General features: G+C 40.2%; 1 pseudogene; it reads right to left on the bottom strand.

Annotated features, from left to right (window-relative positions):
- Positions 1-2229: 2229 nt before the first annotated feature.
- LOC101604094 lies at positions 2230-16747 on the bottom strand (annotated as a pseudogene).
- Positions 16748-26123: the final 9376 nt, after the last annotated feature.

The following is a 26123-nucleotide window of genomic DNA, read 5'->3' as shown; positions in this document are numbered from 1 at the left end:
CAAACAACACAATACTAATTCTATCACCTAAAATTGTCCACCAGACTTTTGATAAGTGCATAATCAAAATGAGGGAGATTTGGGCTAAGATAGACAGAGAGCAATCTCCCTTTACTTTGTGATCCTCAGAGCTCAAACCAAGGCTAGAGAGAAAGCTACACATGCAAGGAAGACATGCCTTGACCTTGGTCATTTGAAATCACAGTTGTTTGATGATGATTAAAGAAGAATCAAATAAAGCTTCAAACCCAGGTAGGACCTATCTCAACTCATGATTAAATTTAATTGAAGGCATCATTTTCTTTCTCTACCTTACTGATGTACTAAAAATTTGTACCTCCAGGGTAAGGTAATACTCCAGTCTCTAAAGTTGTCTAAATCACACTATCTTGTATGAAATAATATCTTAATCTATGTAAAGGAGTAAGAAACTACTACCCATAAATAAGAAGCAAAAATATCAGTCAAATTATACCTACATATGAGGCAGATATTATAAGTATCAGATAATAACATTTGAAAACTATTATGTCCAATCGCAGAGCAGTTGGTAATCCCGTGATGATAATGCTACTGTCACACCAGTGCATACTTCTTGCCTGGCTTATCAGTTCTGCAGTGAGCAGTGGGGTGGATATGTGCTGGGGAAGACTTTTGAGTGTTCTCCCCAAGAAGCCTTCATAGCACTTTGTGGAACACTGACAGCAAGCCAGCAACTGCTACATCGTTACCTCACAGTGGCTGTGGTTAACTGCACAAAATCCTGTAAAATACAGAGTTATCAACATGTCAACATGGATGACGGAGGAAGGCAAAGTACACATCAAAAGAGAAGAGGGTTTAGTTGAAAAGGAGTTCAGTGGAAAGGGGGACAAAAATGTAATGGGAGGGGATTCTTATAAAAATTATGATTACATGTCAAAACTGTCAGTAAAATAGTTTTAAGACCTATTATAATTAAGAAAAGAATTAGAAAGAATGAAAAAAGACTTAAATGAGTAAAGAATTTCTAAGGCAAGTTTAAATAGTCAAGCTGAAATGTACGGCATCTAAAGCTAAGACTAAAGTGAATGGGCCTAGCAGAAGACCACACCGATGAATATATGAAGAATTAATTCAAAGACAGTAGTTCTAGCGACATTATCCAATCTGCCCAGGCATGGTGGCTCACATCTTTAAGCTGAGCACATGGGCGGAAGAGGTAGAAGGATCACAAAAAGTTTGAAGTCATTCTTGACTATAGAATGAGTTCTAGGTTAGCCAGAGCTAATGACACCCTGTATCAAAAAAATAAAAATAAAAATAAAAAAGAGTGTGGGAATAGAAAAGAAATTATCCAACCTGAAACACACAGAGGAAAATAAAAAGTACATGTGCAGCAATAAAAAAAAAAAAAGTTGGAATTGGATTTTCTGAGAAAGAAAATAATGGCAGAAATTTTAGAAGAGATAAGAAATTTATTAGGCCAAGAATGTTCAAAAACTGATAAATAGACCAAACCATAAATTCAAGAGCTTCTTTGAAACACAACCAGGTTGACAACAACACTAGCTAATCTGCATGTATCAGAGATGGTCACAAACCTCTGATATTCATTTCCCCCTGATGTTTCTATTCCTCCATTTATACCTATGGGTTGACCTACTGACACTAGTGGCCTTCTTCTGTTTCAAGACCCCTCTCGTTCTGAATAAACTCAGCATGGAAGTTACCCATTTCTTCATCCCTTATCTAGCTCAGAGTAAACTGAGAGCACATAGGGCCAACAAGAAGCATCATAATTGGCTGTTTTATTGTGCAAGTAAAAGGTCAAGTGTAGTGAACACGATCTAAAAGTAATCTGCTTGTAAATGGCCAATGATGCCTGAACCCTCACAAGGCCACATTCCTGCCTTGTGGGAGAGCTTCCAATCAGCTAAACAAGCAAACAGGTAGGGAAATTTGAAGAAATCGACCCAAAACAAAAGAAGAACGAAGCAAGTATATAAGAAGGCCAACTGGGCCTTGGATGGAAGGTTCACTGGGTGCCAACAGATCACTCCCTCATGCAATCCATGCTAGATACAGAGTGTGCCATTATAATTAAAGGCCTGTCACAAGCACTTCTAAAATGTCTCGTCTGTGCCACCACAGAGCTGATTGCCTCCAAAGTCTTTCTTTTCTTTTCTTTTCTTTTTTTTCTTTTCTTTTCTTTTTTTTTTTTTTGACACAAATTTATCAGTTATTTAACTAGGTTCTTAGTAAGAAACTTAGAACACCAATTTGTGAGGATAAACTCCATTCATTAGAGCAAAAACCGACCGCAGGTAGCCCTAGAGCTGAGGAACAGCTTTGATCTTTGGCAAAATTTGCTAGTCCACAGCTTTCTGATCCACTCTGCGTTGCTCTGTAATCTCGTACTTCTTCTCTGTGTCAAAGATCTCGCCTTCCTGATGCCTGGGCTTCCGCAGTTTCTTCTTGAAGTAAGCATCAGTGAGGTGTTTAGGCATTTTAACTTTACTGATATCAATTTTTGTGGAGGTGGCAATGACAAACTTTTGGTGTGTTCTACGCAGAGGAACTCGATTGAGAGAAAGAGGTCCAGTCACAAGTGATAAGCCACTTTCCAGCTGCTTCAGGAAAACCGCTCTCTTGGCTCTGTGGCTCCTGTGAGGATGATCAGATGGTCCCGGGAGTGATGCTGGCGCGCAGCGTCTCACATGCTGACCCGAGGGTTTCTTGCCATGGCTCAACAGCTGCCGTGGCACGTCTTCAGTAGGATAATACCTAGGCATGTTACGAAGCTTAACCATGCGATACCTCCATTCTTGTCACCACCGACGGGTTTTGTGACTGTAGCACGAACCTTCTCCCCTTTTTTCTTTTCAACCTTGGATTTGGCAGTTGAGTGCTTCCTCTTGTACAGAGCCCTTCTGGAATACACAGCTGATCGGGAGTACCTGCCAATTCCTCTCACCAGGACCGGTTCCGGCGGCAGTGGGGCTTCCCCTTCTTTGGCTTTGTAACCTTAGGGTCACCCTTTTTAGCCCTGCCTACAGCGTCAGCCTTCTTGACTGCAGGTTTCTTCCCAGTGTCTGCTTTCCAAAGTCTCTTTCTGCCAGGAGCCCAGGTCTAAGCATCGCCTACTGCCCTGCTCCTAGTGCCTGGGTCCTGCTATTGTTTGGATCTGGAATGTTTCCTCAAAGGCCCACACTGAAGGCGGGGTCTTCAGCATGACCCTGCTATTAGACTGAGAAGCAGGAACTTGTGAAAGCCCCTAAGATTCCTTAGGGATATACAAGTTGACTGGGGGGCTCTGGATATTTTCCCCCCTCTCTTTTGCTTCCTTTTCGGGAAGTGAGCAGTTTTGCTCTTCATACATTCCTGCTATGTTGAGCTGCCTTTCCTTGCTCTCACACCAACAGAACAAACTTTGAAAACTGTAATCCAAAATAAGCCTACCCTCTCTATATATTATTTATCTCAGGCATTTTGTTAGTCATGGGAAAATAACACAATCAAGAAAGTTTGCCCTATAGCACTTTCCTCTCACCCTCAAACCATTCCTACCTGGCTCACTCCTCCTCAACGTACCTCCTAAGCCTCTTTTGTCTATTTGGTTGGCTGGCTTGTTGGTTGGGTATTTGTTTGTTTGTTTGTTTGTTTGTTTTTTGAGGTAAGGCCTTACCCTAGCCCTAAAATTCACTATGTAGTCTCAGGTTGGCCTTGAACTCAGAGAGATTCTCCTACCTCTTAATCCTGGATGTCAATACTGTGCAAACCACTGTGCTACTTGAGGTAAATAAACACAGCAAACAAATTTCTTTTGTCTGAAAATTCGGAACAAGAGCCAGCCTAAAGGACTTAGCTATAAAAATTTCTGAGGCCTTCTGTAAGCATTATGGTGAGGAATGTGGTGAGTGATTATCAGTGTCTGCCTGCAGCGAGGAATGAAGGAAAGGCAGGCAGCACACTGCATACCTGCCACGCTGGCTGTAGGAGATACAAATGTGTATTAATGGAGCTGTTGTCCCAAAGAGTCTCTCAATCTAGTGGGAGAGACAGACAAATACATAAATAGCTAAGCCACAAGACACACAAGCCAACAGTGAAATATTAACAAGGTTCTATGATAATATTCTGGAGAAAAATGTACTTTGACAGTGAAGATTGATAAAAAGTCTTGTACAAGTAACACAATTTGAGCTGGGCTTTAAACAGGATTAAATCATCTGCGAGTCCAAGTGAAAGTTAGGCTGCAAGTTGCTTTTGGATTTGACTTTGTGCCACATCTGTTTCTTCTTTTGCAAACCAAGAATGTTATTTTGGGTTCTGATTTCTGCACCCTGTTAGAGTTGGGGTAAAAATGTTAAGTGTGATCTCCAGACAGTTTGTCTAATTCCTTTAAGGGCAGTATCTCCAGGCCCTCCAACTCATGCTGTGTGTGGTCGCACTTTTGAACCATCCTTTGTACTTGAAGGTTCTGGAACCCATGTCCAGGACTAATGGATAGAAGAGTTTTCCCACTGACTCATTGTGTACTCTTTGTCAAACTAAAGACTATCAGTTGTCTTTTTTGAGACTTCATTTCCTCAAAACCATACAAATGCCTTTGAAACAAAGTGATATCTATAAATTTAATTTGTCATTTTTTTTAATTTAGAAATTTACTAATTTTTTTTTTTTTTGAAGCAGGGTCTTGCTATAGCATGGGCTGACCTAGAACTCACTCTGAATTCCAGGCTGGCCTCAAACCCATAGTGAACTTCCTATCTCAACCTTCCAAGTGCTGGGATTAAAGGTTTATGGCACCACATCAGTTTAATTTAGAACTTTAATACATAAACTTACAGTATTCGATCCTATTTTCCTCATTTATCTCCCTCCCCTATCCTCTGAAGTAGTCCTTTCTACCGTTCTCTTCCTAGGTAGGCCTTTCTGTGTTTTGCTTTCTTGTTCCTTTTGTTCTACTCTGTCCTTCATAGCAAAATGCTGATAGACTCAGAACCATGCTGGTCTTGCTATTTGCAAGCACTGAGGGACTATGAATGCACTAGTTGGTTCATTTCCAAAGGACAGTGACCCAAATAATGGCTATACACCTTGTGGCTTTTCTATTCTTTCTGCCAATTTTTTTCAATGTTCCCTAAGCTTTGGAAGGCATGATAAGAATCTCCATTAGTATTGAGCTCTTGGAAGTCTCTTAGTTTCTGCTTTGGTGAAGTTTAAGTCTCAGTGTGTGCTGTCACCTGCATGGTGGATGTTCCCTGGCTAGCAGTGAATATAGCATTCATGTTCATGCTGACACTTCCTCTGCAGTGTTCCACAAACTCTAGCAGATGTACTAAAGATACCTCATCCAGTGCAAAGAGAGAGCATTCTCCTCTTTGTGTCATTTTGGTAAGCTTTGGGTCTCCTTGGTATGTGCCTCCATCTCTAAAAAAAAAAAAAAAAAAAAAAAAAAAAGGTTTTCTGAGGCCAGGTGTGTTCCAAGCCACCTGGTGCTGCTGGATCCCTGAAGGACCACCTATGACTGCATAAATTTATTTATTAGTGTGCATATGAGTATAATAGTGCATGTCTTCTGCACCAGACAGTATCTGGTGTGATACAGATATTGGAGTCAAAAGAAGTTAAATTCCCTATTGTGTGCTTGGCATCCTGGAACGTGAACTAATAAAAAAAAGAGGGATATCTCCAGTATGATTCTACCTCTGCTTTGCTGTGAAGCTTCCAGAAAATCACATTTCTTATGAGCCATCGTTTTATCATATGTCAGGTGAGAGGGTTACAGAACACAATCTCTATGTGATTCCCTGACATCAATTTCTGTGGTGTCTTAAAAAGGATCACTCCATCTAAGAGTGAGGTAGGATGCTATGTTAAATTATAGCTGATATTGAGGCCTTGTTTCAAGCCACCTTCCTTATACCACCTGGAATTCTGTTATCCCTATTAGAAGTGTTGGAAGCCTAAGTACCTCTTCCTGTTCCTTGACAAAAGAAGCCAGAATGTACACAGTATGTACCAGTCTGACCAATCATCCAGCTGCAGGCAGCAGGGAGATGGCATAGAACAAGTTCTGGATGCATCTACTCAGAATCAGCCACCCACAGTGGGAAGCACATGACTGGCCATAGGGTAGAATGGAGTGCTTTGCTAGAGCTCAGAATTTGTGACAGAGTAACCCTGCCTATTAGGAAAGTTAATGTAGTGAATCTTCTGGAAAGATCATACCAAGAATGAAACAGATGGGCACTGGCATAGGAATAGTAGTTCTCTCTTTGCCCATGAGTTTTAAAATTTATCCCCACATTCAAAGAGATCTATCCAGTTACTAAAGAAGAATTTGGAATATCAGGGATACCCTCAGCAGTCATTTACATTATGAAATCAGAGAATAAAAAGCAACATTAACAATAATAAAAATGAAGTACTATGCTGCATTAATCAGCTGAGAATAATTAATTAGCCATCTTTTCCCTAATTATAAAACTATGTGGAGTTCTGAGAAGAAAGGTCAAATATACTGGAGAACTTATCAAAGACCAGCTGGGTTTGAAATCTTCTTCAAGGATGGGTAGTGGTGATATAAGCAAATGCAGATATAAGCTTATGAAAGAAGACATGAATGAACATGTGCAATTTATTGTCAACTGTCAAGAGAATACACTGTGAGAAAGGCAAAAAAAAAAAAAAAAAAAAAAAACACAAGCAAAAGCACAGAATTGCTTTTGCAGGTCCAACATGACTTGGTTGGGAATGAGAAAATAGTTCTGACATCACCAGTAAGCAGGGAACGCTAATGCATATTTCGATGAGTAATGTGGAGATAGATCCTTGAAAGCTTTCTAATGAAATAGTAAAGCTTGTATTTACCCACAAGTCATATTAAGATTTACTGATAGGCAATAAGTATCAAAGAATGTCAATGGGAAAGAGGGATTTTAAGAAGTAAATTCTGGTGGCTCATGGAAGAGGAATTGGCATGGGAAGGAGAAGAGCTGGGTAAAAAGTTGGTATAGAAATCTAGTCAGAAGTATTAAAGACCTTTAACACATGATTAGATGCTCAAAATGTCTGTAAGCCAAACAGATGACATCTCAGCTGGAGGTTGGCTATAGAAAGGGAGATGAAATGTCAATTTAGACCATTCAAATGAATAGACATCATCACTTAATGAAAAACTGGATATATGAGTGAATAATTAGAAAAATGCCTTGAGATACATGTGTAACTGAAATAAATCCCTATATAACTTTCTCAAGAAAAAAAATAGTATATAATTCTGCTTTGTAATTCTTGTTCCCTTTGAGTCTAATTTAGGCAAGAAGGATTAAGAGACTGATTTCCCCATGTAAGCTTTGCTAAAGCCAATGGCAGGAAATCCAGCAAATCCCAATTAAGAAGTTCAAGATAGTTTTCATCCCATTTAGCAGAATTCCTCACCTTAAAGTCTCCCATGCAATTCATCAAATCTGGGTTATATGAGCACAGAATTTGGAAAGGTGTTTAAGCTTTCCTGGGGCCTCTTTAGCAATCTTCCAAGCACTGTCATATTTAAATTTTCTGGAAACCCTGTTGATATGATAGACAGGACAGCTCTTCCCATTTAATGGAAAAGAAGCAATCACAGAAAGAAGGTGATAAAGTATAGCCACTTAGCCAGGCTGTGGATACACACAGATTACAACTACCTTTCGTAGAACACATAGCTTTCTCTGTATACAATGCAAGTGCTCTGCTTCCAAACCTAGGACATTTTTATTCTTTGACTCAAAGTGACATGCTGTAAGTAACTCTCTCTGTCTTTTCAAGTACACTGGCCCCAGACTTTATAAATGAAATGAAAAGACAAAGTAAGGATATGAACAGAGAGTTCCCTATTCCTTTCTCTAGTGGGATTGATTTTATACAAAGTCAAATGAAGGGCTTTTCTTATACCAGCTGACATTAAGCATGCACTCATGTTTGCTTACAGGTTGTCTACACACCCATTTCTCTGTCATTTTATTTATTTCTTCTCTGTGTTAGAAACATTGCTTTAGCCTTGACTTGGATGATCCTGTGGATATTTTTAATACTCAGGTCACAGATGGATTCAGGGGAACTTGTTCTATTTCCTGTCTAAAATATTACCATTTGACCTTCAGCACCTGAAAGATATCAGACATGGAAAAATTCTGGAATGCATAACAGCCATGGTGTGTCTCCCTAACTCTCCTTTGACTGAAAGTTTCCACTTCCAGAGATACTTGGAATATAATGCCACTGCCTGGAGGAAGGAAACAGATAAAATAATAGAGAGAGAGAGGCAGGAAGGAACATATAACCAGCGCACTGAGACTGAACTAGAATAAGAAGGTATACCAGAAGCTGTTCATGACAAGTGCATGGTAAGTTCCCATTAGATCCTCTGTAGGTCTGCTCCATCTTTCTAGAGAAAATACTAGCTTAAGGGGTAAAAATACAATTGCTATTCATTAAATCTAGAATGGACAGAAAGATGTGATAACTTTGATTGGTAAGTATGTATGTGGTATGAGAGGTGGAGAAAGAGTAGGGTTTGGGTTATAATCGAGGCTTTTTGCTCTCTGTGTCATATATATATAATATATATATATATACCATATATATATATAGAATGTATATATTATATACATATATATACACACATGCATACATGTTTATATATCTTTGTGGTCATTTGTGTGTGTAGGCACTTATATGTATGGGTGGAGGCAAGAGAATAACCTGCACTTCTCAGGTACACTATCTACCACTTTTTGTACTTTAAAAAATATTTTGTTGGGCTGGAGCGATGGCTTAGCGGTTAAGCGCTTGCCTGTGAAGCCTAAGGACCCCAGTTCGAGGATCGGTTCCCCAGGTCCCACGTTAGCCAGATGCACAAGGGGTTGCACACGTGTGGAGTTCGTTTGCAGAGGCTGGAAGCCCTGGAGCGCCCATTTTCTCTCTCCCTCTATCTGTCGTTCTGTGTCTGTCGCTCTCAAATAAATAAATAAATAAAATTAAAAAAAATATTTTGTTTATTAGAGACAGAGAGAATATGATAGAGAGAGAGAAGGAAAAAAGGAAGAAAGAAAGAAGAAAGAGGCATGCTAGAGCTTCTAACCACTGCAAGTTACTCCAGACACATGTACCACATTGCACATCTTCCATTATTGAACCCAGATCCTTAGGCATTACAAGCAAGTGCCTGAACCCCTAAGCAATCTCTCCAGCCTTCTAGTTCTTTTTGAAAATGGTGACTGGCCTGGTTATCACTAGTTAGACAAGACTTATTAGCTAGTAAACCCCAGAGATCCTGCTATCTCTGTTTTCCCATTGCTGGGTAAAATTGCCACTATAAGCCGGGTGTGGTGGTGCATGCCCTTAATCCCAGCACTCGGGAGGCCACCCTGAGATGACAGAGTTAATTCCAGGTCAGCCTGCCTGGACCAGAGTGAGACCCTACCTTGAAAAACCAAAAAAAAGCCACTATACCAGGCATTCTTGCATAGGTATAAAGGAAAAACTCAGAATCTCATGCTTGTAAGGCAAGCAATTTACTGACTGGACCAATATTGATAGCTTTAGAAGTTTTATTCCTTATAAATACTTGTCAACTCCTTTTTATTTACTTGATCATATGCTCATTAGTAAGCATATAACAAAATGAGCAGAATACAGGTTGGAAACTCATATGAATTATATCAACAAACAAATACATATAATATAGCCTGTTGCATTTAATGAAATAAAAAATACATATGGAGCTATGAGGATATGTGTGAACGGGTCCTCAGTTAGCCTGTCAAGAGACTGCCATTGTAGGCAGGAATGGCAAGACTTGCAGAGACCTTGAACAGGAAATAGATTGTTATGTTATAAACTTTGCTAAATACAGCCAATATGGTTAGGAACTAGGGAGTGGTATAACTTGGGATTGGAGAAGTAGGAATGAATAAAGTAAGGTAGAATGCTATGGATTTCACTTAACGTTTTGTTAATAGAGTGAGAGAGCAAGCACAGTAATTGAGGGATTTCACAGAAAATTAAACCACCCAGATTAACATTCTAAAATATTTTACATTAATTAATTTACTTACCTATTAGAAAGAGAAAGAGAGCAAGAAATTGGGTGCCCCAGGGCCTCTAGCCACTGCAAGGAAACTCCAGATGCATGCACCATCCTGTGCATCTGGCTTACATGGGTTTGGGAGAATTAAGCCTGGATCCTTAGGTTTCATAGGCAAGTGCCATCTCTCAAGCCTCCCAGATTTGTGATTTTTAAAGAATATAATGACACAAATAAAGATCTAGAATGCTAAAAATTCACTAGTGGATAATCTTTCTTTTGTAAGTTCTATATAAGTTAACTTCTTACTTTATTAATAAAGTTACAGGAAAAGCCAGTTAGAATCTTTCATATTTCAAAGACCATCACAACCTTTGGGAAATTCTGTAATATCTATAACATCTCCATGAAACTGAGGTGTTTATGACATTTAGCAGATTTGAGAACATTCACCTTAGACATTCCAGTTCTCTATTTATCTATCCATACAACTACGCATTCATTCATTCATGCATGCATGTAGCTGTCCACCCCTACAGTCCAAACATTATTTTACTAAATACCTACATCAAAGGTATCTTATTAGGCATTGGTACACAAGGATATGTCCCATATCCTCAAGATTCATAGTGTAATTAGGATGCTAATTAGTTAATTGGCTTATTATAGTTCAGTGGAGAAAGTTCTGTGATGTACATAAACTCACAGTGCTTAGAAAAGCAAGGACCAAACCCTTAGTCCCATGACAGGATGTCAGAAATCTAATGCAAGGTCTCACAACCAGTGTTCACCAGAATTAAATCTCAATGATTTGTAGATAGTCCAATATCTGAAGCTTACACGCTTTTCATTTTACTAATGATAGTTAGAAATTTTGGTAAACTCTCCAAACACATGACTGTTAACTGAGTCTCACTGGAGCTTGGATGCAAAGCATGGTATAAACAAGTAAAAATAAGTCCAGTCGTGACAGGAAGACTTTAGACAGCCTCTCCCACACCACAGAAGGCTGCAAGCAGGCCACTTTGGAAACCCTTTGCTCTCAGGCAGCCACAAGCACCTGCCTGAAACAAGACAGCATTTAAGGAACTCTGCCAGAGCACAGGGGCACTTGGCACTTTAGCTGATAGAAATGGCCCTTCAGGCCAACCAAAAATGAAGTGCACTGGCTGCCAGAACTTTGGAGCATGGGAGAAAGCAAGATGGACTGAGTGAAGGTAGAACTATTAATTACAACTCCAGCTCCCACCTAAGAGTGGTGAGAAGTGCTTCTGGAAATCACTTATCTCAGAGAGAGAGAGAGAAGGAGAGAGAGAGAGGATGCTTCACCCTTCTGTTACATCTCAGGAACTAAAAAGGATATTTTCAGATGCATGAACGCACACATACTCACACACACACATACACACATGAACACACAAATACATGCATGCTTGACCATGCACAAAGTATGTACCACACGTGCCATGTAATGACTGCCTGCTGGATCTTATTTCACCTCTTCCCTGCAGTTCCTCCTTACATTTTTATCTTAATTATTAAATCTATAGAGTCTCCTCTACTTCATCCTCCACTTGTTTTTTTACAGGCTCTTGACTTTCAACAAGTTTATGAAAAAGGGCAAGTTACTTAGAAAAGATACTATTTTGCATTGACATCTTTTTTTCCCCTACTGTGATCCCAGGAAAGGAGCCAACATTCATGACGTGGGCCTTGAAGGAGAATAATTCTGCATGATCCATACTGGAAGACCATAATAATGGGATGAGTGATTTTTTTTCCCCACTGGAAGGCGATGAAAGTGTTGCACAGAACTGAAAGCAACTGTACTTCACATGCTATAGTAGTGTGAATTCAAATGTCCCCCATAGACTCATAGATTCATATGTTTGAATACTCAGTCCCTAGCTGGAAGAGCTCTTGGGGAAGATCAGGGAACCTTGAAGATGTGGGCCATTGCTGGAGGAAGTGTTTCACTGGAGGTGGGCTTTGGGGTTTTATAGCCTATCCCAATTGCTGTTCTCTCACTCAGCTTTCTTCCTGCTAATGTAACATGTGAGCCAGCTTCTTGATTCCTGCTATGCTTCTACTGTCACAGTGGACAATATTCTCTGGAACTGCAAGTCAAAATAAGCTCTTTTCTTTCCCTGTTTCTTCTGTTTGGGTATTATGTCCCACAAAGAAGGTAACCGATACACCTGCCTACATAGCAGATGAAGCTAGGTGGCAGACACTGTCATGATGGGCATTGGAAACCAAAATGAAGCACCCATCTGAGTACAGTCTGAAAAACTGTTATGGAAATAACCTTAGTGTGCTATCAGGCTGTTGGGTATTGAAAATGAGAGGCCCAGATGGGAGGTCAAAGGAGTAACCATGCAAAGAGATCTGGCACACACTGATCCCTGTACAGATTCCTTCAATGACTCCTCAAGGCAGAGAAAGGTAGTAGTAGAGAGAGATACCTTGCATGTCTGTTGTCTTAATGCTGGAACAACACACCACATAAAGAACAGCTCACAGAAGGAAAGGGTTGATTTTAGTTTTTGTTTTCATGGGGAAGCTTCATTGTGGCAGGGAAAAGCATGGTACAAGCAGGAAGCTGACACCTATCTGAGGAGAAATTTAAGTGTAGGCTTTGAAGCTGGGCTAATAAATTCCAAGGTTCACATTACACCTTGCCCCCATAGACAATCATTTTATGATGCGAAATGCACCCAGCCTAACTTCAAAAGTCCCCATGGTCTTTGCAAACCCCAACATTGTACAAAAGTCCAAATGCATATCTGAAACTCCAGGCAGTCTCATAACTGAACCTGTAAAACCAATACACAAGTATTTTTAATAAATGATAGTACAGAGTACACATTCCCACTGCAAAATGAAGGCATAGGAAAGACACTTTGAGCCAATGTTATATAGAAAGCCAGTGCTGCATACATCAAATCTATGTCCAACACCTGCGACCCTCGAAGAAATGTCTGAGCTCAATATTCTGCCCCTCCACCAGTACTTGATTGCTTTCTGGGAAGACCCACCCCAACCACTATTATTGTCATAGTCCTGACATCTCCACGATCCTGGGGTTTCCACTGCAAAACTTGGCTCATCTTTATGTTTCCATGCCAATGGCCCTCATGGCCTCTCTTCAGGAACTATGACCCTGTTCCACATCATCTGGTATCCATGTTCATAAAATAGCTTTGCAAATCCAATGACCCTCTCTTTCTTGCATTTGTCATATTTCCAAAATCAGTATCAGATAGGCCAACAAATTTGTTAATCCAGGGGGGAAATATAGCCAACTTTTACAAAGAGAAAAACCTTAGCCCTCTTTTCCAAAGAAAATTAGCACTCCTTCTACCGTTCCAATGTAAACAGCTGGCCCAATTTCAGTGGTGATAATCTCTTAAATAATTGCAGCTACAGTCTCCAGCCCCAAATTTTATTTGTTTCTGTGCCAGCTTTACATCTTTCATATTCTTCTGCTGCTTTCCCTCATCAAACCCCAAGCCTATTAGTTTTAAATTCAACTTTGCTTAAGTTCAAAGGACATGATCAAATAAATCAGCCTCTCATACAAACTGCCTGTAACCCAATCCTGGGAAAGTCCTTTCCCCTTTGACATCTCACAAGCTGAGACTCTCAGTCCACAGTTCTTCCCCCATTAAGGCCTTTCAAACTTTTATCAGATTAGTTCATGCATTGCTAGGTGTCTCTCAGTCAAATTTCAAAAAAACCAAAAAGCATATGTCAGGCTTGTTGCATAAACAGCAGCACTCCATGACACCAGTTTTCTGTCATAGTTTCTTCTCATTACTGGGACAAAGCATCCAACCAGAAACAGCTCATTGGAGGAAAGGGTTTATTTCAGCTTGCAGTTTTCAAGGGAAGCTTCTTCATGACAGGTTAAAGCATGGCATAGGCAGGAAACTACCCCATATGTGTGGAATAAGTACTGGGCTCAGAGTTAGGCTACTAAACCTCAAGTTCTGCCCCCAGTGACACGCTTCTTCCAGAAAGGCTTCACCTCCCAAATCACCACTAGCTGGAGATAGAGGATGAGGCTTAGTCACAAACACATGAGTCTTATGGGGGACATTTTATGTTCAAATCACCACAATGCTGCATAATCATTTCCATAAGCACAATTCATAAAGTCACAAAAATAAGTCCATCTCCACATGCACATAAATAGAGTAATATGAATTCTGGATTTTAGATTTCACTTCTATCACTTACTCTACATGTGCATATGCATACATGTGAATGTGCAATGGATGCATGCAGCTATGCATTTTTGTGTGTGAATTAATTCAGGAGCAGAGGATGCTATGGTACTTCAATGAAATAATGGACTTTTTTTTTTTTCAAAGTAAGGTCTTTCTTTAGCCTAGGTTTACCTGGAATTCACTATGTAATCTCAGTCTGGTCTCAAAGCCCTACTTCTGCCTCCTGAATGCTGAGATTAAAGGCATGTGCCACCCCACCCAGCTTTAAATAATGGACTTCTTAAAGACACAAATTAACATGATTGAATGGCATATAGAAAAAGGAGAGAGGGGAAAGCAGGATTGCAGCTAGTGAGGTTCCCTTCATTAGAAGCTAGGATGTCTTTCATTACATGCAGCATCAATGCCAAGCTCAGGACTCAGGCTGATTGGACAATTGAATTCCTGCTCAGCATATTGAAATTTCCCTTTCATCCCCAAACCTCCCTTCAACAAGCTTTTAGCACCCTGGACCTTTCTCATTGTCACTTTGAGTTTAAGCAGTGTGCTTACATTTAGACAAAGGTAGAAGAAGAAATGTTTAAGTATCGATTCTTTCTAGGTAGTGAAGTAGTAACTTCCATCCTCCTAGAAGTTAGGTTTCACCATGTTTTCAACTCTATCTGAGATTCTGGAAACTAATTTACATCTTTTGGCTTCCTCATCCTCACTTATAAAATGGTTGGGTTGGCATTAGCTTGTTGGGGATTAAGAAAGAGTAGGCAGTTATGGTGATTGGGCACCTAAAGTAAAACTGCAGGTCGGATGGTCTGCACTTGCTAGAATTATTATCCCTTACATAGACCTGTTTTTTTCACAAGCAACCTGGGTCCATCCTGAGAGGGCGGTCTTTGATCTAATGATTGTGGTGATTCAAGTTTAGTCCCCAGAACTTGGTGTCAGGCCTCAGCTCTTCCTGAGACAGCCACTTGCCCCAACGAGGTGACCCTCTGGCTCACCTGAGCCAGAAGGCAGGGCCCACCACCATAAGGTTATAAATACCTTTGTGAAGGGAGGACACACTCATGGTGGTGGAGTCAGAAATGCAGCTCGGAGTAGAAGAAAACTTATCCAAAGATGCACCAAAGGCCATCTCCAGAGTTGGAAGTGGAACTTAGGATGCTGAACTCTTATTATAGAGACAATCGCAGTGTCAAATTGCCATGCTTCAGATTCCAGGACTAGCTGTGTCAGTGGTATGCATCACCCCTGTTCTCCTGAAGCCTGCCTTATCCCTGATTCTTCTACTCCCAACTAATAGGTCCAATAGAGACACCTTTTTCTTCCTGTATGTGTGAACGACGTGGCTGATCCTTAAGGTTTGAAGCTTTGATGATCTGTGTTCCTCCAGATCACGTGTCATGGAGGTTGTCAGATGTCTGAGTGGGAGGAGGATGCAGCACGACATGTGGTGTCCCTGACTCTGGAGGGGGATTTGGCAGGGGATGCTGTCCTCTGAATGGGACAAGGAAGGTGGGAGCAAGCTAAAGCTATGATTCACCAAGAGGATAAAGGGAACAAGGACACACCAGGAGGGACTACACAAAAACGATGTCTGTAGGCTTCAAAGCCTTGGGTCTCTAGGCCTTCGCTGTGTGCAAAAAGCCTAGGGATGACTCAGGCAAAGCCTAAACAGTAATTTGAAATGTTCTCACTGAAATTGAAGGAGGATACTATTTTTGAGATGAAAATAATCTGAAATTAGTCAGTGAGGTTTTATGATTCAGTTCTCCATGTCATAATCAATGGGGTCTTCCCAAAATAAAATCTGGCTAATGACATTTCTTCCTGAAAATCTTCCAGAGTTTTCTACAATCTCACTGTGGTCCTCAGAGTCTAGGTAGGCCTCCTGCTAGGCCTTCCTTTCCCATCATTGCTCTACTCCACTCATTGCAATCCTTCCCTTTCTCAAGGGCCCCAGCTCATTCCTTCCCCATTGCTTTGCATGTGTTGTTTCTGACAATAGAAAACAGGAATGCTGCTGTCTTCCATTTTCTACCTCCTGTCACTGAATCTTCCTTTCCGCCCGTGATTCAATACTACCTGGTCAGAAATCTTTTCTCTCCCTACTCTCAATTATGACCCCCTCTGATACTCTTGCTCATCAATAAATCATCTTTTCTCTCTCAACACATGCTTCAATTTGTAATTATAGGCTTATAGATTATTCTACAATTAGCCCCAAATATTATAAGGCTAAGAATCATCTTAAGTCTTTTCAGCACTAAAATGCCAGACTTACCAGTCTTAACAGACTTACCAGTCTTACCAGACTTACCAGTCTTAAGACTGGCTGGACAAGAGTGAGCACCAAACAGAAGAACAGGTTTTTCTTTGTTTTCAATAAGCAATGTGTACTTGCTGAATCCCCATCAGAAAATATGTCATAAAATGTGAAATATTCACAGTTCTTTTCCATGTTCCTCTTAGGGTGGGTAATTGTGCATTAATAGTTTTTGGTGTCAGCCATCCAAGGGGAGAGCTGCTTCAGCTTCATAAAATCTGACTAAGGAAAGAACTTTAATCCAGCAATTTTAATCTTTAAAAATATGATTTATTTATTTGCAGAGAGAATGAGAGGGAATGGGTAATCCAGGGCTTCTTTTCACTGCAAATGAACTCCAGATCCATGAATCTCTTTGTGTATCTGGCTTTATGTGAGTACTGGGGAATCAATCCAGAGCCATCAGGCTTTTTAAGCAAGCATCTTTAACCATTGAGCAATCTCTCCAGCCTGAAGTGTTTTTTTCCTTTTCTTTTCTTTTGTTTGTTTTAGAAGTGACCCTCTTATGTATAGACTTAATGTATAAGCCAAGCGATAGCAAAAGTTTGTGGCTAATATAGGTCTGTAGACAAAAAAAAAAAAAAAAGAGGATTTCTAGATTCTTTATTCTCACTAGTAGTGTACTTAGAATAAATCACCTTAGATGTAGAAAACAGGGTAAGATGCGTGTTGTCTATAAAGAATATAGAAGAGTAGGTCTGATGGTGTGGCTTAGTGGGTAGAGTACCTGCTCAGCATGCACAAAACATTTCATTCAATCACAGCATAACTTAAACCAAGTGTAATGGTGCATGCCTATAACCCCAGCACTGGGAAGGTGGAGGTAGGCATATCAGAAGTTCAAGGTCATCCTCAGCTACATAACTAGTGTGAGACTACCCTGGACTATAAGAAATACTGTATAAAAATGTAATATAATAAATAACTAGTAAACATTAAAAATGTGATCAACTAAGTTGGGTTCTGAATCTTATCAAGCAAGTCTAGACAATGTTCTTCTCAACAGTGTGGCAGACCAAAACCTTGTATGCTGCAGATCCCCATGATTTTCCTCCATGAAATGCTTATCCTTCATTAAAAGAGCTGGATTGGTCATATTGTGGAAGTGACTGTGTCATTTAACTTCACAATGAGGCAATGAGGGCATGTAAATGGAATGTAAGTCAACCTATGGGGAACATGAACTCAGAGAGCCTTAGTGTTAACTTTCTGCATATTTTAAGAACAGAAGTTTTTAAGTTTGTATGATTGCAACAGAGTCAGAAATCAAGGGCAATGACTTCACTCAGATAACCTGGCCATTCACATCTTTGCTGTATTCTTGGCTAGATGTTGAAATTGGATTAGTGGACTTGACCTCTTAAAGCCTAAGTCTTGTTTGATAAAATGGGTATGATAAAATGAGAAACCTTAGAGCTGGAGAGAGAGAGAGAGCAGTTAAGTGTGCTTCCTGTTCAAGCTTGAGGGCCTGAGGGGTCCTGAGACTACATGAGTTCATTCAGATCTCATGTGAAATAGCTGGGCAAGGTCACATGCACCTATAACCCAGGTCTCACAGTGAACAGAAACTTGGAAATCTTGAAAGCTCCACAAGCTCTGGAATCAGTAAAAGGCGTCTCATGCTCAAAAGGAGACCAGGTAGCTGGAGAGATGGCTTAGCGGTTAAGCGCTTGCCTGTGAAACCTAAGAAGCCCAGTTCAAGGCTCGACTCCCCAGGACCCACATTTGCCAGATGCACAAGGGGGCTCCTGCTTCTGGAGTTCATTTGCAGTGGCTGGAGGCCCTGACATGCCCATTCTCTCTCTCTCTCTCTATCTGCCTCTTTCTGTCCCTCTCTGTCTCTCTCAAACAAATAAACAAAAATAACAAAAAAAAATTTTAAAAATACTTTAAAAAAAGACCAGGTGGAAGAGTGATGGAGCAGTGCACCCATCATTTTACTCTTGTCACTGAAGGCAAGCTAGCCTTCCTGCAAGTAAGCATATGGGGCAACAAGGGCCTATACACAGGCATATACCCCCCCTCCCGCACCCATAGGCACACATACACAGAAGACTAGCCTTTGAGTACTGCTTTTATGATTAGAAAAAGTATGTTAGGTAATTGACCAGAAAGTCACCAGCACATGTGGACCAGAGTCCTTGTTTGGGATTTATGTCTATGACGTCTGCTCTGACTTAATGTCTGTTAGCCATATGTAGGTATATCTTTGACTCCAACATTTCAATAGCATCCCTTTCCATGTGAGGATGGTTCTTGGCAGCAGATAGATATAAGACAGGTTGAGATCTACTGGATCCCAGGAGAATCTGATGGAAATGATAAAAGTAACCATGAAAAGCTCTCATTTATGCCTGGACTGGCAGTCCTCCAACAAGATGCTGAAGACCATGATGGTGGTGTCCTCTGGATAGGAACAAAGCTACATGTTTATCAATAATAATGCAAACCAAGTCTTCCTGTTGGAGTTTGGCTAAATATATCCTAATTCTACTTCCCAGTGCTAGCAAGCCTTGAAATTTCTGTGGTAAAGCCTTAGCGAGGTGGAGCTTTGTGGAAGTAGGTGTGTTGCTGGGGCAGAACGGTATTTTATAGTCCAGTGCTGTGTGTCAGGTGCTGATGAGCCCACTCTCTTTCCTTGTCTGCTGATGTGTGGAGATAAGACAGCAGGCTATCTGCTCTTGCCATTTCCCAAACATGATGAAACTTTCTTTGTAACTATAAACCATAATAGACCCTTTCCTTCTATGGGCCACTTCTGGTCAGATGTTTAGCTTCAACAATGATAAGTTAACTGCTACAAGTCCCCTCTGACTAGAATAATTTCCTCTTTTCTTACTCATCTACCATCTCCAGTAAAGACTGGGCACATTCACACTAGCAGAAGCAGGAATGCTTATTAAGTATATCGTACCGAGGTATCAATGACTTTGGGATTATACAGGGACTGTTGGAGTTGGGCAATGACATTAGCTACATAGTAACAAATGCCTATCACTGTGTGAATCACTTCTTTTAGAGAACCTAATTTGGCCCCTGCAACAATCTTTCAGGTTATTCCCATTCATTAGATTGAAAGTTGATGCTCAAGTAACAAAGTCCCTTTTCCAAAGTCATGCACAGCTTAGAGGAAATAGAGAAAATACCCAAAATCCAGGTCCAGAGAATCTGAGATCTTAAGGATTTCCACTGTGTCACTCTACTGGCCCTTCACTTTCTACTTCTCAAGCACTGATGTGCTCATTTGTAAAACAGCCTTGGGAGGTAGAAGGCACTGTGTCCTTTTAAGGAGAGGAAACAGAACTGCAGGAAGACAACAGATATTATTCATTGTCACATGACAGTTTTAACGGCACAGCTGAATCTAAGATACAGGATCTACTGTGGCAAAGCTCACTGTGAATGAGAGCACCCCCAATCTTATGTGACTCCCAACCATTTTTCCTGAGAAAGACGAGGAGATCAGGAATGGGCAGTAATTATCCTGGATCCATGTAGTAAAGCCTTCCTCCATCTTGCATCATCCTTAGGGCTTTGAAAACCCTTCTGTAATGAGCTCTGCTTCAGAAACCTTGGTCCTTCGAGTATCAGTTATGTGGTTAAGTGGAATTTTCCATTGAGTGGCAACATCCTCCCACCTAGCATCTGGAGCAGACCCAGGATGCAGTTTCCAAGCACTGCCATGAAATTCCTTAGTCCTGTTTTGTGGGGGCTGGACCACCATGCCTAGTGTGGGAAGGTGCTGGTGCTGAAGCCCATCTCTGGGAACCAAGGGAGTGTTCTGCTCTAATGACAGAAGGGAGCACACAGAGACACACCCTCTATTCTGCAGAAAAAAATGTTCCAGTCCTAGAACACATGAGTCACGGTGATGACTAGTGCTTGCTTGAAGCAATGCAGGTTGTTGTTCAAACAGTGAAGGGGAGGCCACTGGCATGGCCAGTGTTAATAGTTTGTTGATAATGAACAAAAAGTCCAGCAGGAAGCAATGACTCTTGAAATTGAGCAGACCCCTTCACTCATATGTCCTGTGTTTCACCAAGACTAGCTCCACTCTTACCCATCCCATGTATTTGTCATGTAGATATTGAAATCATATTCATTCTACACAGAAAACCTACAAATACTATCTGTATCCTGAAAGAAGAGATAGAATAGAAAATAAAGTCTCTGATCTGTTGGAGCCTGGGCTTTACAACTGTCCTCAAATGTTGTTACCTCAGTAAAACATTTTCACGTCACCCCAAGACTTACATGGTTTGTTGCCTGATAATGTTTATTGCATACAGGACCAAGAACTCAGTAAAGCTTGACAGATGTTTATTTAATTATTTTATTAATTTAGTCATTCATCTACCAACACTTATATATGGTTTTCTATGTTATTGTTTACCATGTACTAATTTGTAGTAAGGTTCTCTTTATGTTTCACCTTCTCTAAACCAGTTCAAACTCTTTATATTTTATTTGATGTTAGCATGTACATGTATGTATTTAGAGTATTTAGGATATGGTATATGATATGATATGTGCAGTATATGTATGTGTGTATGTGTGTGTGTGTGTGTGTAGATGTGCCTGATCTGTACAAGCATACATCTTGTGTGCACATATGTAGAGGGTAGAGAAGAATGTCTGGTGTCCTCTTTTTGTTCATCCATCTGTTTCCTTGAGATGAAGTCTCTGTCTCAACCCAGAATTGATATATTTCGCTATATTTCTTTTGGTCATCAAGCTCCATCAATTATCTTGCTTTTGCTTCTGGAAGGACTGGAGTTATAGACATTTGTGGCTCTCATGCTTATGCAGCTATCTACCCAGATCAAACTCCTCAACAGGAGCTACATGCCAAATGCCAATGCATGTTGAGTAACCCTTGTGAAGTCTTGAGGATGGCTATGGCATGAGTTAAGCTGAGATTGGGTGGAGATATCAAAGTCAGATGCACAAGAGTGACTGGAAGAAGAGACACTGGTGGAGGGAAGAATTCTGAGGTACTACGCCAAAAGGATAGGCCAAAGGTAATACTTAGTCATTCCAAGGTACACACCTCATTACCTAGGCCCAGATGAACTTGCATAAGTTAGCTCTGGCTGACATTTCTTATTTCCTTTCCTATTGCTCTATCCTTGCTCACGTTGGGTGGCCACTTCCTTGATTCTGTGTCCTCCCCACTATGCCTAAGTGTCAGGACCTATGCACACGCTTTTCTCTCAACTTGTAATACAGGTACCCATTGACTGTGATGAAACCACATTCCAATAAACCCATCATAAAATGAAAATATATTGTCAAAAACATATTTAAAGCCAGGCATGATGATGCACACCTTTAATCCCAGCACTTGGGAGGCAGAGGTGGGAGGATCGCCTTGAGTTCCAGGCCACCCTGAGAATACAGAGGGAATTCCAGGTCAGCCTGGGCCAAAGTGAGACCCTACCTCAAAAAGCACCCCAAAAAACCATATTTAATATTTATACTGACTTACCAACACAGTGCACTAGCAACACAGCATACAGTAGAGTATCAATTGTTAACTTTGCATGGTGGTGCAGGCAACTGGGAGCTGAGCTCCATATCAGGCATGTTTTCATATGCATGTAATCACAGTGCTGTCAAGCACCATGAGAGTATCCACCACATATCAATAGCTTGGGAATGGATCAAAATTCAAAGGTCATCCTGTAGTTTCTACTAAGTGTGTATCTCATTGTATGCACTGAAGTCCAAAAATTATAAGTTGATCCATCAACATTTGGGGACCATCTATAATATTGCCAAGTCACCCACACAATCATTTCTTTTTCACTCAAGTCTTATCCAGATGTCATCCATTTATATAAAATGACCTCCAGTAATTTTTAATCTTCTCCTCCTGGTTTATTTTTACTCACAAAACTTAAACTAGCTGTCACTCTAGCATATCCTTGTTTATTTCTGCTATAATTATATGTCATTTGAATGTAGGGAACCTATCTTCATTCATGCCTATGTCCCCAGGGCCTACCTATTAATCATAGGCATTTGGTAAATAATTTGTTCAATGAAAGATTCAGTCTTTATCCCTAAATCATAACTTTCTCATCAACTAAGGTATGTTGTGATGGAGTGAAAACAAGAAATGATTCCTCACCTTGAAGAGCTTACCAAAGGCCTGTTAAACCTCTATGCACACATAAGTTCAGAGCACTGGGTGAAAGCTTTGGTGTAGTAAAAGTACATGTGCAGGTGCTGGGTAGATAACTCAGAGGGTGAAGTGCTTGCCACAGAAGCATAAGGAGCTTAGTTCAGATGCCCAGCACACATGTAAAAGACCAAGCATGGTGTCATGTGCTTGTAATCTCAGTGCTGGAGAGGTGGACATGGAGAAACCCTGGGGCTACTGGGTAGCTAGTCTAGGTGAGTCATGACCTCTAGTTTCAGTGCAAGTCCCTGTTTCAAAGATTAAAGTGGAGAGAGGCTGAGAAAAACCCTCAGTATTGACCTCTGACTTCAACACAGTGCATACATACACCCACAGACATATATGTGCCCACACATACACATCAATACATTCATTAGAGGCCAGTTTCTTAAAGCCAAAAAAAAAAAGAAAACATTGAGATGTGACTCTGAGAATAAAAGCCAAAGACCTAGCACACTTTTGGTACATATCAGGCACTCAATAAATGCTTGATGAATTACTAAGTGAATAGCATATTTTGTTGACTTCTTTTCAACACTTCCCTCTGGTAAGTGACAGGTTGAAAAGTCAGATAAAATACCAAGTACAAGGCCAGAAGAGAGAGCTGAAAGCATTGAGGAGAGGAGTAAACAAGCACACTTTTATTTATGATGGCCCATATAGAGCATTTTCCTCTCACAATGAGTAGTGATCATATTATGTGGTGTTACAAATGCTGAAACAATACCTTATATTTATGAAGTGCCTGGCTCTGAGGGGCTCAGGCTGTTTTATAGACATGATCTCATTCATGCTGTCTCAGGTCTTCTGTTCAATTACCCAACAGTTCATTGTTCTGACGATGCCAACTCTTTCTTTCAATTGCATATTTAGAATTTTCCATTCTCCTATTTCAGGTTAAAAGACTTACAAATCATCACCAAATGGCTTCAGAATTGTGATTGTAAGAAAGAAGGTGGATGGAAATGGAATTTTTCAGAATTTATAATTTAGGAAAACTTCAGGTATTAGGAAGTCATTCTTTGAACACACACACATCTTAAAAATGATAGAAAACATACATCGTGGCTTATTTGCAAATATATAATAATAAAAGTAGGAAAAAAGAATATTAATCCTTCATAATATTAGCTAAGCCTATAAAAGTAATAGGTAACCAGTGTATCTGAGATGTGCGGTAGTCACTACTCAAATAGTCATGAAGGCAAAGGGTGATATGACCTTGTTCTGAGCTAAGAGTCACAGGAAGTAGTCACTTTATGTGCTCTACTATGGAAAACGTTGGGTCTCTAACAAGGTCTTAGCTTCTCTGCACCTTTGTTGCCTTATATAACAGTAGGGTAGTTAGGTGAGTTGATCTCCAAATTGTTTCCATCAGCAAGATTTCACAAATCAGTGGTTCTGTTATGACCCCCAGATCACCAGCTCTACCACCACTGCTGCCTATTACATGGCCTAGTACTAGGTATAAGAACTAAATGTTTTATAGATAAATGCAAGTACTGTTCAGTATTTTTCAAACTAGGCTTGATTTAGTAAACGTGTTTTGAATGTTTACTGTGTTTGAGACACAGATAAGTTACAAGTAGAATAGAGAGTTGTGGATGTATAATCATGATATATACGTGTGTGTACAATCATTATATATAATGCATAAATCATAAATACATGTAAAGTATGAAGAAATGCAAAATGACTGACTCAGGATATGAAGAGGCTTCCTGGCAGTGATGGTATGATCCAAGCTGACATAAATAATTAATAAAGTTGATGAGCTACACTAGGAAAGGAGAACACTAGGGAAGGAAAGGGCGTGTAGTCAGGTCAGAAGAAAGTGCATATGTAAGGGTACAGAAGTGTGCAGGAGATTCAGGGCTTGTGAATAAATGCGAGTGTGGGTCTGTAGGAAGCCAGGCTGAGGAAACAGATGTGAACTATATTATTACGAATCTTTACACCTAGGCTGGGGAGATGGCTTAGCTGTTAAGGTACTTGCCTGCAAAGCCAAAGGACCACCCCCCTGTCATAAGTAAATAATTATAAAAGAATCTCAACAACTGTTTGCAGATCTCAGGTTTTACTTTGTAGGCAACAGGGGAATTTGAAGTGTCCAACATCCTAGTATTTGAGATAATATTTCATTTTCAAAGAAGATGTTGTAAGTTGCCACACACAGAAAGTTTAGATCACATGTAATACTTATTTCACAATCTATAAGTTGGGGTATATGCCAGCAAGACACTTAATCAGAACCAAGTAGTTCTTCCACTTTTTTAGTAGATTCATCTAATAAAAATGTACCAAATTTACTCTTTTCTGCCTCTACAATTTAACATATTCTTCCTCTTCTCCATGGGCATTGTGTTCCAGCCAATAAGTCACTGACCTATTCCCTATCCACATGACAGCAATGCCTTTCTGGCTCTATATTCATACTGCCTTTTTATCTGGAGTGTGCTGCCTGTTCTTTCCACCTGCTGTGGGAAGCCTGCCCTATTGCTCTAGTTTCCAGCACCCGCTCATCCAGAACACACTAATGATGGTGTACACCACAAGTATCACCCATTTTATTTCCTCAGCCTATTCAAGCAGCTACAACATGCTAACCAGCAATACCAGTTAGGAGACAAGGCAGATTCTAGGAACACACATCTTTAGTGTGAGAAGTACTATGTGTTTCTCTTTTCCTCCAAAATGCAACTATTATGACTGCCCTCCTGTTGCAGTCATATTCAAAGGTGGGCTCTATTAGAAGGTCTATAGGTCCACTGAGATTATTGCTCTCCTGGAAGAGACCTTAGAGAGCTAATTCCTCTCTACTCACCTGCTAATCCTTATTTTCTCAGCATGAACATCCTGTCTGTGGTCTTACCTGACCCACTGGAGTGCTTCTTGTATTTAACCTTTCAAACACCCAAGTTCATAAAGAATAGAAATGACTACTGACTACTCTTTTCCTCCTCTTAGCAAATTCTGGCACGTATAACAAAAATACATTATATTGTACAATCTAGAACAATATTAAAGTATTGCACATAGCCTTAGAGAGATCACTAGAAGATTCATTGGTATGGTGCTCTCATTCTCTTCACAATTGGTGATACCCTTCTAGTTGTATATTCTAGCTGTATATATCCGTGAATGGGATCTGAAAAATTTAAGAGTAAATAGAGTTAACTAGATGGAAATAATAATATACAAAGGGGGAAGAGTGACCTCCTGCCTCGGCTAAAGCCCACAGTAGGAGAGAGAACATGCAATAAGAATCAGAAAAGAAGAAGCTTTCATCTGTCAGGACATGTAGAGATTTAGAGCATGGATCTAGTT

The sequence above is a fragment of the Jaculus jaculus genome, chromosome 1, assembly GCF_020740685.1.
Source record: "Jaculus jaculus isolate mJacJac1 chromosome 1, mJacJac1.mat.Y.cur, whole genome shotgun sequence".
NCBI lineage: Eukaryota > Metazoa > Chordata > Mammalia > Rodentia > Dipodidae > Jaculus > Jaculus jaculus.
Note: the sequence above shows the minus strand (reverse complement) of the source record. Positions and strands in the feature narration are given on the sequence as shown.